The 12,597-nt window shown below is 36.0% G+C and overlaps 1 long non-coding RNA gene across 1 annotated transcript; it reads right to left on the reverse strand.

Annotated features, from left to right (window-relative positions):
- Nucleotides 1-344: 344 nt before the first annotated feature.
- LOC141281070 (uncharacterized) lies at nucleotides 345-1,171 on the reverse strand. Its single transcript, XR_012335484.1, has 4 exons — nucleotides 1,134-1,171; nucleotides 830-889; nucleotides 504-560; nucleotides 345-392 (listed from the first exon to the last, which is right to left on the reverse strand). It is a non-coding gene; the product is annotated as an uncharacterized lncRNA (long non-coding RNA).
- Between the last annotated feature and the right edge of the window lie 11,426 nt (nucleotides 1,172-12,597).

Consider the following 12,597-nt stretch of genomic DNA (forward strand, 5'->3'; position numbering starts at 1 on the left):
AAATTTTTGCTTTAATTTCAGGGTAATATTTGACCAGGACATGTTTTCATGCAATTTATCTTTTTCAATAGAGAAAGGAAAAGTCTTACCATTAGTTTCAGGACGGTCCGCACCGTTATTATCCAATCCACCATCTGAAAAATCAAACCTTGCAGTCATGCAACATATCATTAAACTACTACAGACGCTGTGATTTACAATAAGTGAAATACCTGAATAATCTGGGAGGAAATGATCTGGATGTGCTAATGTGTCCAAGATGAATGAAGAATCTGGAAAATTAAGACATTCAATCATGCAGTAATCCAGCATTAAACCATACAGACTCAGGATCAGTTTACTACCTGTTGTGTCTGCTGCTAATCTTGACTGTTCACCATTATCAGATACACCTAAAAACACAAGAGATCAGATCTGAGTCTCGTAATCTAATGATGAGATCTGGAGCATTAAAGTTTGATTTCAGTCAATGTTAAAGATATCAAGTCAAACACTTCACTTACTTATGGATGGGGAGAAACCATGGTTCCCATTGTCAGCAGATGGATGAGGCGGTCCTTCTGAAATTTTGGAATAAATTCATGACCAAAAACACCTCACAAAGCATTTACAACATTGATCCGTCTGTGTAATTCACAAGTACCACAGTGATCATCATAAACGTCTCTGAAAGCTTTCATTACTCTTCCCTTTAGCTGTATAGACTTTATTAGTGCTGGAAAAGGCCAGGATTGATTCCTGATGATGAAGAAATGACTACTGGGGTAAAAGCTTTCTACACTTACAGGACCTGAAGGAGAACCAAGCATCAGCCAGGAGGAGCTATTACCTGGAGGAACGTCTAGAACCGAAGCACCGCTGGACGACTGCCCTGGACTCAATCCAACTGCTGTGGAGAAATAAGACGGGTTTGACTCACATCAGCCATATTTCAATAAATGATTGTGTTGGCTGGTTTATTTCATGATAATAACCCATCATTAGTTCAGTGTGACGGCTGGACGGGTGAGGATAAGCTCTTGGCACCGCACACGGGCCATTTTATACAGTGTGCATGAATGTAAATCACTTGCATTTAACTAGTTATGCATTAAACTTCATGCCATGTAAGACTAAATGACGTGCACGCTCACCTGTGGAATCCACATGAAATTCAAGTCCCGTATGATCTGTTGAGACAGCGTCAGTTACTAAACATGTGGACGGAGGATCCGAGGAAGCGTCTAGTAGTAAGTCTAAAAGTGTACCTAACCCACCCGTTTGGGTGTCTGGACCAAAGTTTTCACCCATTTCACCTGCAGAGAGCGACATTCTCACTTCATTCAGACACTGGGAAATCATTTTAAGTAAAGTCCTTACACTATATCATAGCATGAAATGGATGCTCACCCATTAAACCAACAAGAAAGTCGTGGCTTGACTGATCTACAGTGTCTAGAATTGAAATCATAATTCAAATAAATTATGAGGCTGACGTTTATTTGGTTCTGCTTTAATATTTTATTATCTTAAAGTGGACATTTCACAAGACTTTTTTTAAGATGTCAAATGTCCCCAGAGTATATATGTAAAGTTTTAGCTCAAAATACCACACAGATGATTTATTATAACATGTTAAAATTGACACTTTGTAGAAGTAAGCAAAATATGCCGTTTTTGGGTGTGTCTTTACAAATGTAAATGAGCTGATCTCTGCACTAAATGGGGTTGGATAGTGCAGATTAAGAGGTGGTCTTATTATAATAAGATCCCCTTCTGACATCACAAATGTAGCCAAATTTCAATGAACTATTTTTTCACATGATTGCAAAGAATGGTTAAGTTACTGGGTTGATCTTTATCACATTTTCTAGGTTGATAGAAGCGCTGGAGACCCAATTATAGCACTTAAACATGGAAAAAGTCAGATTTACATGATATGTCCCCTTTAATGCTCACTCTTTGTAAGCTGCTTTGGAGGAAAGCATCTGCTAAATGAATAACGTAAAACAATTCAATAATCTAAAGTTGTGAAACAGAAAGGTTCTTCAGATGTTAAAGGTTCTTCATGGAACCATTCTGCCAAAAATGGTTCTTCTATGACATTCTTGGTTCTTCTAAAAATAAAGTAAAGCACTTTTGAAAATTGAGCCTAATTTGGCTAAATCATATGAATTCCTATAAAGTGAATCATACAAAAACAAACGATTATTATTAAAGGGACACTACACTTTTTTTGATAATATGCTAATTTTTCAGCTCCCCTATAGTTAAACATTTGATTTTTACCCTTTTGGAATCCATTCAGCCGATTTCCGAGTCTGGCGATAGCACTTTTAGCATAGCTTAGCACAATCCATTAAATTCTATTACACCATTTAGCATCGTGCTAAAAATAACCTAAAAACTCTTCTGTAGATACATCATGTATTATATGGCTATTACGCAGCGCCTGAAAATAGCCCCTTAGTAACTTTCAATAGCAGGGGACTATTTTCGGCTGCTGTGTAATATAATTGCGCCAACTGCAGCCATGTTCGGCAGCAAAGTCCTAGATTATTACGCCAGAATGAGAGTATAGTTCCTAGCCATATCTGTCTAGAAAATCACAACTTAAAAAATTTTTAATTTCCATCGGTCTTAGTACACAATGCAACTGAAGAAGAGTCAAGTTTTAAATAGCAAAACTATGCAAACTCTTTGGTTATTTTTAGCATGATGCTAATGGTCTAATCAGATTCAATGGACTAAGCTAAGCTATGCTAAAACGGCTAGCGCCAGACCCGGAGATCAACTGAATGGATTTAAAAAAAAAAGTGGAATGTCCCATTAATATAAAAACAATAATGAAACCCCATGCACCCCAATGCCACAGGGGTGAAGGTAAATCGTACAAAAATCTACAAATGTGGTCGTATGAATTTATACGAATTAGCCACCTCGTAAAATACATATGAATTTCTGTGAGGTTGTGTTGGAAAATTCTTTTTTCCCTGTAATTCCAAGATAGGAGTTTGTGCCAAATGTGTCAAACACATGAAGCAATGACACAGTCATTATTTTGTAAGATTTAAATATTTAGAAAATCAGTTTTTGTCTCTGTGCACACTACAGATGATATGTAAAATCATATTTTCACACCTGTTCCTTGTATCGGAGATGAGCCTGGCATAAAATGATCCAATCCTGCATAAAACAGTAAAGTTATGCCAATTTTCATTGGGAACGGTCACAAACGTTTTCACAGAGAAATAACACGAGCTCATTTTTCAAGAAAAATATTTCAAAAGAAGTCTGTTAGGTTTGAAATAATAAAACAAATAAAGTCAAGGTATTTGAAGACCTGTATTTAACCACACCTGTGCTTTTCTCTCTGTTTGAAATGACATTCACTAAAATCACCTTAGGTTTATGAAAAGTCACAGTAAAATGATTCAGATGTTTATTCTTTATAAAAGATCAAAGATGTTGCTCACCTGTGAACCCTGTTTCTCCTCCATTCATTAGGTGTTTGTGTCCATTACCTGTCAGAGGACCACAGTTATCTCCTGATTTTGCCAAGCGGTTGATGATTCTCAGGGCAACATTATATTGACAACGTTTCAATCAACCAATCAGATTCAGAAATAAGTTTACAACCAGGATTAGATGCTTCTATACCATTGTTATTTCACTCATTATTTCCCTCTTATTTTAGGGTTCAGTTATGGTTAGGTTTGGGGTTTGGGTCAACATAATATGTTGCCCTGAGGACATCTCTCACTTGGCAAAATCAGGTGGAGCCTTGATCTTATATGATATGTATTATATGCAATACTAGAGCATAATACTCACCATTGGTTTCTGTCTCTGGGATTTCTGAATTTAAAGACACAAATGACACAATCATCATTCATCACATGCATTGAAAGAATTGTTGTTGTTAACCGTGTGAAATGTAAGGAGATTCTTCACCTGGAGATTCAATCTGAGAGCCTTCATGTGCAGAGTCACCTGATAAAAGACAACATCATCAAATCCTGAGAAACCTTCAGAAGAAAACACAGTTGAGAAGATATTCACATACCGTTTTCAGATCCTTCTGGATGTTGATTGACAGCCTCTGACCCTACAGAGTCAAATGCACTGAGTATATATTCACTGTTACACATGAAAAGCTTTCCAAAAGTTAAGTTAAGCTCCAATGGCAATGCTATTTGATTTTATTGCCATCAAATTAACTTTAACCACCATTAACCCATTGACCAGTTATCTCATCAATTAAGAGAAAACATTTCCCTGCCAATGACGCTTTTCTGATGAGTTTTTACGGTAATCTGTAATTCCGCTATTATCAACTAGATGGCGAGCTTTCCAAATTTATAAACAACTGAAACAAAAACTAATTTACCAACATTTTAAACTCCGTGTATATTTTGAGAATCTGATCTCTAACTAAATTCCTTTACAAAAATGCAATTATTTCAGATTTTTGCTCAAATTTGGTATTTTTAAAGAAACCTACCCATATTTTAGAGGTTATAAAAAGAGAACAAATATAGAAAGGATGCAACGTTTTTTCCATTTTGTTTGTTTGTTTGAAAGCAGAGGGTCTTTTCTTTCATTTGATATATTTGTATGTTTATATATTTATAGAAGAAAATTTTCCTGGAAGGCATTTTGCGAAACTTTTGTGAAAATCACAAACAAAAGCTGGTGGGCAACTTTTTTAAAAAAGGCTGGTGGGGAATGGGTTAAATTACTGTGTTAACTATTGGCAAAAACTAGGTAAATGTTTTATTAGGTAAATGTTTTCATTATTGTTTTTACATTGCAAACCAGAGAAAAAGGTTTAATAGCTGATAAAGGTTCTCATATATATGACCCTGGAACACAAAACCAGCCATAAGTCGCACAGATATATTTATAGCAATAGCCAACAATACATATGGGTCAAAAGTATCAATTTTATATGTCAAAAATCATTAGGATATTAAGTAAAGATCATGTTACATGAAGCTATTTTTTTTATAAATTTCCTAGTGTAAATCTATCCAAAATGTATTCATCATTAGTAATATGTGTTGCTAAGGACTTAATTTGGACAATTTTAAAGGCGATTTTCTCAATTTTTTTTATTCCCAGATGTTCAAATAGTTGCATCTTGATCAAATATCATCCAATCCTAACAAATCCAAATATTAATGGTAAGATTATTTTTTAACTGTCAGGTGATGCTTTTTAATCTATCTCAAAAATTAACCCTTATCATTTTAATCTCAGATGTTTCTCCTAAAATTGCTTATAGGAGAAAAAAGTTAAAAAAAAATTACAATATATAAATAGTATGGGGATGTAAAAAGAATTGTATAATATTTTGGATTTGTGCCAATGTAATGAGATATGTCTGAGTTCACATTAAAATCTTCAATAATATAAAATAATTTCAATTGCAGACCAGGCAAGTCTAAGCTTCGTTTGTGACACTGTTGTGATCTCTTTCTAAAGGAAAAACATTTGAGACACAAACGAGTTTTCATTTGCATTCAATTAAATCTCTCTAATGTCTGGGATAAATAATTGTGATATTAAGAGATTTCATCTGTGACTAAAGAGATGTTGATGGTCAGAATGCATTACAGTGTAAACTATGAATAGCTTTATAAAAATAAACTTTGAATTGAACTAAATTGAAAATTTGAGCTCTTAGGAGTACCTGATGTTTGTGATTGGACCTCAGAGGAAACTACACCTGAAGCACCTGACATCTGTCCTGTTGATGGTCGACCAATCGCGTGACCTGATGACCCTTGACCTGATGACACTATGACATAACAAACACATCACTATTGCTTAAAACACATCATCACATGTAGTTACTGATAGTAGTTTCTGTTTGAACCCAAACTGTGATCTCTTACCAATAGAAATTGAAACTGTGTGGACGCCCCCATCTGGCCCTGAAAGGCATCATGCAAAAAACTTATTGGGAGTTGTACATTAGAGCATTTCTTTAAAATGTTATATATGTGTTTCTAAATGTCATTACCAGGGACTTTAGATCCTAAACCTCCATGAGCACCTGTTCCTCCTGCTAATATATTATTTTCAGATGTGTGTTATTTCTCATAAAGTATTCACATTAAATTTCAACACCAAGCTGTTGTATTCCTGCTGTTGTACTGCGCTTTTATATTAAGACATTTTTTTATAAACCTATTAAAGTCTGTGTGCCCTCTGTTTGTGTTTCGTAATCCTGGACGAGCCCCCATATAATGTTACGTTATAAGAAGGGGTAACCGTAACACTATTTATTAAAAATCTTTATTTAATGTGTCAGGCAATACAAAGAACAAGGCACACGGACATAACAAACCACAAGTGTCAATGCAGTACCTGAAGGAATTAATTCGGATTTGGATCCATTCTGTCCATTGTTACTTGAACCTGAAAGTGTAATAAATACAGTGACCGAGCAGAAAATGAACTAGGCTTAAAAACCCAACAAACCCAAATACATTACCATGAGAACTTGGTCGAGAATATCCGTCTCTACCGTTACTGCCTGTAAACCATACAGATGAAAATCGCATGAAGCGTTACTGCACAGAAATGAAACGGTTTCCCGGACAGGGTTTAGGTTAAGCCAGGACTTAGTTATGTTAGGACATTAAAGTAGTTTTTACAAACATACCTTACAAAACATTACTGGTGTGCATCTTGAGACAAAACAACAGCACTGACATATGTGTAGATACGTCAGTACAAGGCATTTTTAAAATAAGGCAGCTCAAACATCCATTTAAGTCTGGGATTAGGATACGCCCTGTCTGGGAAACCATCCCAATAACACAATACACATCTTAAAGCAAAATAAAAATCTGTGGCCTAATAAAGCAATAAAAATAGCTCAATATTTTCCCAAAAGGCACTTGCATATAAATGGCAGACGCTTTCTCAAAACTTACTTGACTTTCTGTGCCATTTTAACATGCATGCCTTTGGCAGATGCGTTCATGCAAAGCAACTTATTTAAGGTAAATGCACTTGATCATTAGGTGAGTTCCCAGGGTTTGAAACCATAATCTTTTCTGATGCAAACATAATGCTCTATCAGCTGAGCTACGGAAACACAACTTATCATTTCTCAAATGATGTTAAGATGATGTTTAGTGTTCACACAGGTGTCCTGCAAAGTTAGTTCATCATATTATCATAAAGTTTCCTAGGTAAAAATTGCATCAATGTCGTGTTCACGTATGAAAAGTTCAGAAATAATTTTGATACCCAAGCTCCCAAGATGGGCGGATCTCAAACTTTAAAAATTGCAGATGGGAGAAGGATTTGTGCAGTGGCAGGTGCACTTCAAAAAATGCTGGGACAAACCCAGCCGTTGGGTTCAATTTAGCCAGGAAATGTCTATATTCGACACAACAGTGGGTTAAAACAACCCAACCCAGGTTAAATTACAACGCAACAGGTTGGGTTTGTCTCTTTTTGACCCAGTGCTGGGTTGAAAATATCCCAACATTTTTTTTTTGTGTATGCTTTATTAATTTTTATCTGTAATAGCTTCATTGCCTTGTCTTATCATTAAAGTAGTACATATTTGTGTTCAAATAACATTTTTCCAAGACACACACAACAACAAGCTCGCAATTACGACTTCGGAAGTGGGAATTATCACTACATTTCCTATATTACATCAAGGCAGCATTAATGCTGTTGCTAAATACATCAATTAAAGGTGCAGTGTGTAATTTTTAAAAAGGATCTCTTGACAGAAATGCTAAATAATATACAAAACTATATTATCAGGTGTGTATAAAGACGTTATGTTTTTATTACCTTAGAATGAGACGTTTTTATCTACATAAACAGGGGTCTCCTTACATGGATGTCGCCATTTTGTGCCGCCATGTTTCTACAGAAACCCTTAATGGACAAACTTTTTTTACTAAGTTGTCTCCGACGATAACATGTTTTTCCGGTGGCGGCTACTGTAGATTCTCTATGCTTTTCAAGAGCGAGGGGTGAGCAGTGAACTGAGCCGTTGGTTGCAATTCGCAACCTTACCACTAGATGCTACTAAAATTTACACACTGCACCTTTAAGGTAAATGAAACGCTAATCAGATCCAGATGTGTGTGCATGCGTACAGTGAAATAATTTTAGAGGTTTGCATAAAATCTTAACTCATCTTATGTCGTGTTTGAGTCGGCTTGTGAGATGCATGAGAAAATGTGATAGGATTTCTCTCATAAGTTAAGCATAGTTATCATAGTCTGCATGCAGTCTATAGTTTTATCATTAATTCGTGTGCATTGCAGTTAAAAACAAAACATTTGAATCTCTTCATTTATAATCTGAAATGTTGTTCATAGTTACCACTGGCTCCAGATGAAGATGTTGACGGGCTGCTTAATGCTGTAATGACAAAAACACTTTATTGTGGTTTCTCAGTTGACACGAAAATGACATCGTCATATTTGATATCATTTATAAACCCAAACCCCATCAGTATTATCTACATGTGTAACCTTTCTAAAGTGTGACTTGTGTGAAAGTTTCTCTCGCGCTAGATCAGGTTGACACTTACAGACTTGGCCAGTTTGCGTAGCACCATTCAGCTTGTGACCTGGGAAACAAGACCAAAGGTTTTTGTTAAAAGATGGATTGGACTTTGGGAACTCAAAGAAAGGTCTGAGAGGTGGCCATTGAGCTTTTAACAAATTCACCTTTCAGAGGCCATGAGACGCTAATGCATTTAGAAAGAAGTTGTTTTTGGGTTATCGAGTAGAGTTTCCGTACCATTTGGGGATTCGCCCAGGACGGAGCTGCCAGGTGAAGGACTCATACCTAGAAAAAAAATAAAAAACCTTTTTTTGCTTTCAATGCACCTGATGTTTCAGCTTTCCACATTTATTAATATATCAATGCCCGCACCTGCTTCCTGAAGCAGATTAAAGACTGATTGAGTTTGTTTAGTCAGGTGCACCCAGTGAACTATTTTTTCAATGCTATGAGGTTCAGTGCTCTTTAAAGAGGATTAGCTTCACCTTACCCGAGCCTTTGGGTGCTGAAGTGGCCTGCTGTGATCCAACTCCTTTTGGAAATGAAAGAGGAACAAGAAACATAAGATTCAGAGAGATCACGTCTCACGTGTCAATCAATCTTTTCTGGCCAGGTGGCCCTATGGAGAGGACAAGTGCTTTTTGTTATCAAGTAAAAACTAATTTTACGTTCCTTTTATGTGCATCTTAGATTTTATTAGATCTGAGTTATTTTGTTATTGTTATTCAGCAACATTGTTTCCACTTTTTAAAAATTTCTTTAAAACATTAGTAAAATTATACTTTAAAAACATGGCATTGGTTTTCTCACATTATTACCTTTGGTACTGTAGTTGCACAGATGGTAATACCATAGCACTGCCATAGTTATATTTCAAGGTATTATTAAAATACATCTATGAATACAAAGGCACGGTACATATGATCCAAACAAAACCATGATTTAGGAAATAAATATGTAAATTATTGTACTTTTGTAATGGATGTCATTGTGTGGTATATAACCCCTTTAAAAATACTTTTATGTATTTTAATCAGTCATGGTATTGCAGTACCACGTCCAAAACATATAATACCGTGGTACTTTGATAAATACTATAGTAAGATGAATACCATGATATGACTGAGGTTTTATTATAATGGTGGTAAGTTGTGAACTTGTCACCCACCCTTCATATGTTGAGCTTTGGAATCGTCATCATCTGTGAAGAAAAGGAAGAATCGATAGAGTTTATAAGAGCCGCTAAACTCTCAGCACGTTTGACCTTCTCTGCTTTCTGCTTGATTCTTATCACAACTACACAGGATTTCAGTGTCTGATGCTTGAATTCACTGCTGAAAGTTTGGTCTTTTCTCATTTTATGGTTTAGGTTTTATCAAATGGATTTATGAAGCTCATTAGATTAAGTTAGAAAAGGAGAATCATTTATGATGTTTAATCTTCATCAATATAAATGATTCATCTTTGCTGGTTCAGATGTTGTATTATGATACCACTTCCTAACGTAGTGTAACTGGCCCTTATCCAGAGATTGGAGAAATAAAAGACCTTCATCACCTACCATCATCTTCTTCAGAAAGTTCTTCTTCACCTTCTTCAGCTTCAAAGTCATTCTCTTCGGGCTCTTTATCTGTTTTATTGTGAAATATAAAGTGTTTATATTTACGTGGCCGTGCGTGTTAAACATAAGGATATATTGTTACATTGAGTCCTCTGGGGAAAGAGGTCATACCTTCAACAGGAGCTGTTGATACAGTAGACACCAAAAACACAACAGCCACCGAAGCAATGACAAGATTTCTGTGAATGCAAAGCGATAACATTGCACAATAAGCAAACAGAAAAATATCAAGACTATCAGATCGTGCTAACTATAAAGTAAATCCATCTTAAAAAATTCTTACGTGATGCACATCAGGTGATATATTTTTTGTCAATTCTTTATGTGAACTTCAAGTAAATGTCACAACATTTCTGGCACTGAAAATGCTATTGAGTGCTGATCTATTTAAACTATACACCCAGATATACACAATCTGCATATTTATAATCTGCATATAGTATCCTTGCAAAACATTTTCCTCCCAACCTTAATAAAACAAACAACTACTTATTGGTAAATATGAATCCATTATTGACTAATTATCATAATGCTCGACAATGATGCATGATGTCTATTAAAAAGCAAAAGCAAGTGTAATGAAGGATGGATTATTGACTTACCGTGAGAGCATCTTTAGCACAGGTCTATGTGGGAAACTCTGCTGCAGACATAAAGTAACCAGCAAACTTGCTTTTGATGGGCTTATGCTTGAGTGGCCACCAAAATACATTTTATACTCTTCCATCCCCCCATCTTTACAAGGGGCAGGACTTCATGTTTAACCCCAGCCCATGCCATACAAACTACACCCACCATCTTCCAAAAATGAATTTTTGAGACATAAATATGAGTGTTAAGTTGCATAAAAAAATGAATGAATGAATGTCGGCACAATAAACGGCACAATAAAGCAGCTCAGCCAGTGGAGGGCATAACCATACAACACAACACCTGCTGTACACAACATCTCTCAACCTGTAAGACAACACAAAGAGTATGAATCTGAATCAGATCGAAGAATAAGTCAATCTTCATTGATGGAGGTTTATCAGAACCTTTATTAGACTTTAAAACTAGCTGTGATGGTTAAAAAAGTAAAAAAAAATGGTCCCAAGGTCACTGGGTTAGTACCCTGGGTTAGTAGTAAGGCTACCCACCCTCAAATTCAAGGACTAAATGTGTGGACACATTTCAAGTGAGAGCAAGGTTACATCGTGTTACCTTTTAAGATACATTGTTACAGTTCCCTTTTGAGGGAACTTGTGCTGCGTCACTGGGGTGACACTTTGTGGACGCCTCCAGGGGTAAGTGCTTCTGAATGTGTATATCAAATTCAACCAATGGTGAGGCTTAATGACAAAGACAGGGTGACGTAGGAGTCAGGAAGTATATCGCTATCTGAAATATTGCCACAGACGGCGTTACAGGGATGCAGGAAGTATGGCAAGGGAGACGCAGCTTCTCGTTCCCTTCTCAGGGAACAACAGTTACATACGTAACCCGAGACGTTTTCATGTGTCAAACACAACTATGCAAAAAAGCATTTTGGTATGAATCAACATTCACATACAGAAGATATAAGCATTTAAAGTGAACAGTTTAGCACGTGTTCTTAAAAAGTCTAGAATTTTTATGATATTATCCTACACTACACAGGGAATAATATGGATTTTTTTCCAGAAAACTTCTTGCATAAAATAGATTCAAGCACTTTCAATGACCTGTATCTATGTATGTATATTTTCAAAAATGTCATGAATTTTTTCCCCCAGATTCACAAACTTTCAAGGATTTCAAGGACCCGTGGGAATATTATATATATATATAGTCATGTGAAAAAATTAGGACACCCCATTACATTTTCTGTTCTTTATTAAGAAATATTTACATATCACTGGATTTCATCTTGTTTTTTTTTGTCTGGAAAAGAAAGTGATTTAATTGCAGGTAAACAACAAAAACCGACCTAGTTTTACTCATTAAACAAAAGATTGACAAAAATGTGAATTGTCACAGAGGAAAAAGTTAGGACATCCCAACAATTATTCCCACTTATATTGTCTAAAATCACACACAGGTGTATCATAACAGGTACACATGATTAGAACATTGATACGAGGAGGCTTGCCCTATTTAAATCTACTACATTTGGTTTGGTGTGCTCTTGGCTGTTGAAGTGAGAGTGGACCCCATATTGAGATAAAAAGAGCTATCCGAGGCCTTCAGACAGAAGATTGTAGAAGCTTATGAGTCTGGAAAGGGATTTAAAAAGACTTTGAAATCAGTCATTCCACTGTCCGGAAAATAGTCTACAAGTGGAGGACATTCAAAGCAACTGTCAACGTGCCCAGGTCTGGCCGTCCAAGCAAGTTCACCCCGAGAGCAGACAGCAAGATGCTAAAAGAGGTCACCAAAAACCCTAAAATTTCATCACAGGACCTACAGCAGGCTCTTGCTATTGT

Source organism: Paramisgurnus dabryanus, chromosome 19, assembly GCF_030506205.2.
Source record: "Paramisgurnus dabryanus chromosome 19, PD_genome_1.1, whole genome shotgun sequence".
NCBI classification, from domain to species: Eukaryota; Metazoa; Chordata; class Actinopteri; order Cypriniformes; family Cobitidae; genus Paramisgurnus; species Paramisgurnus dabryanus.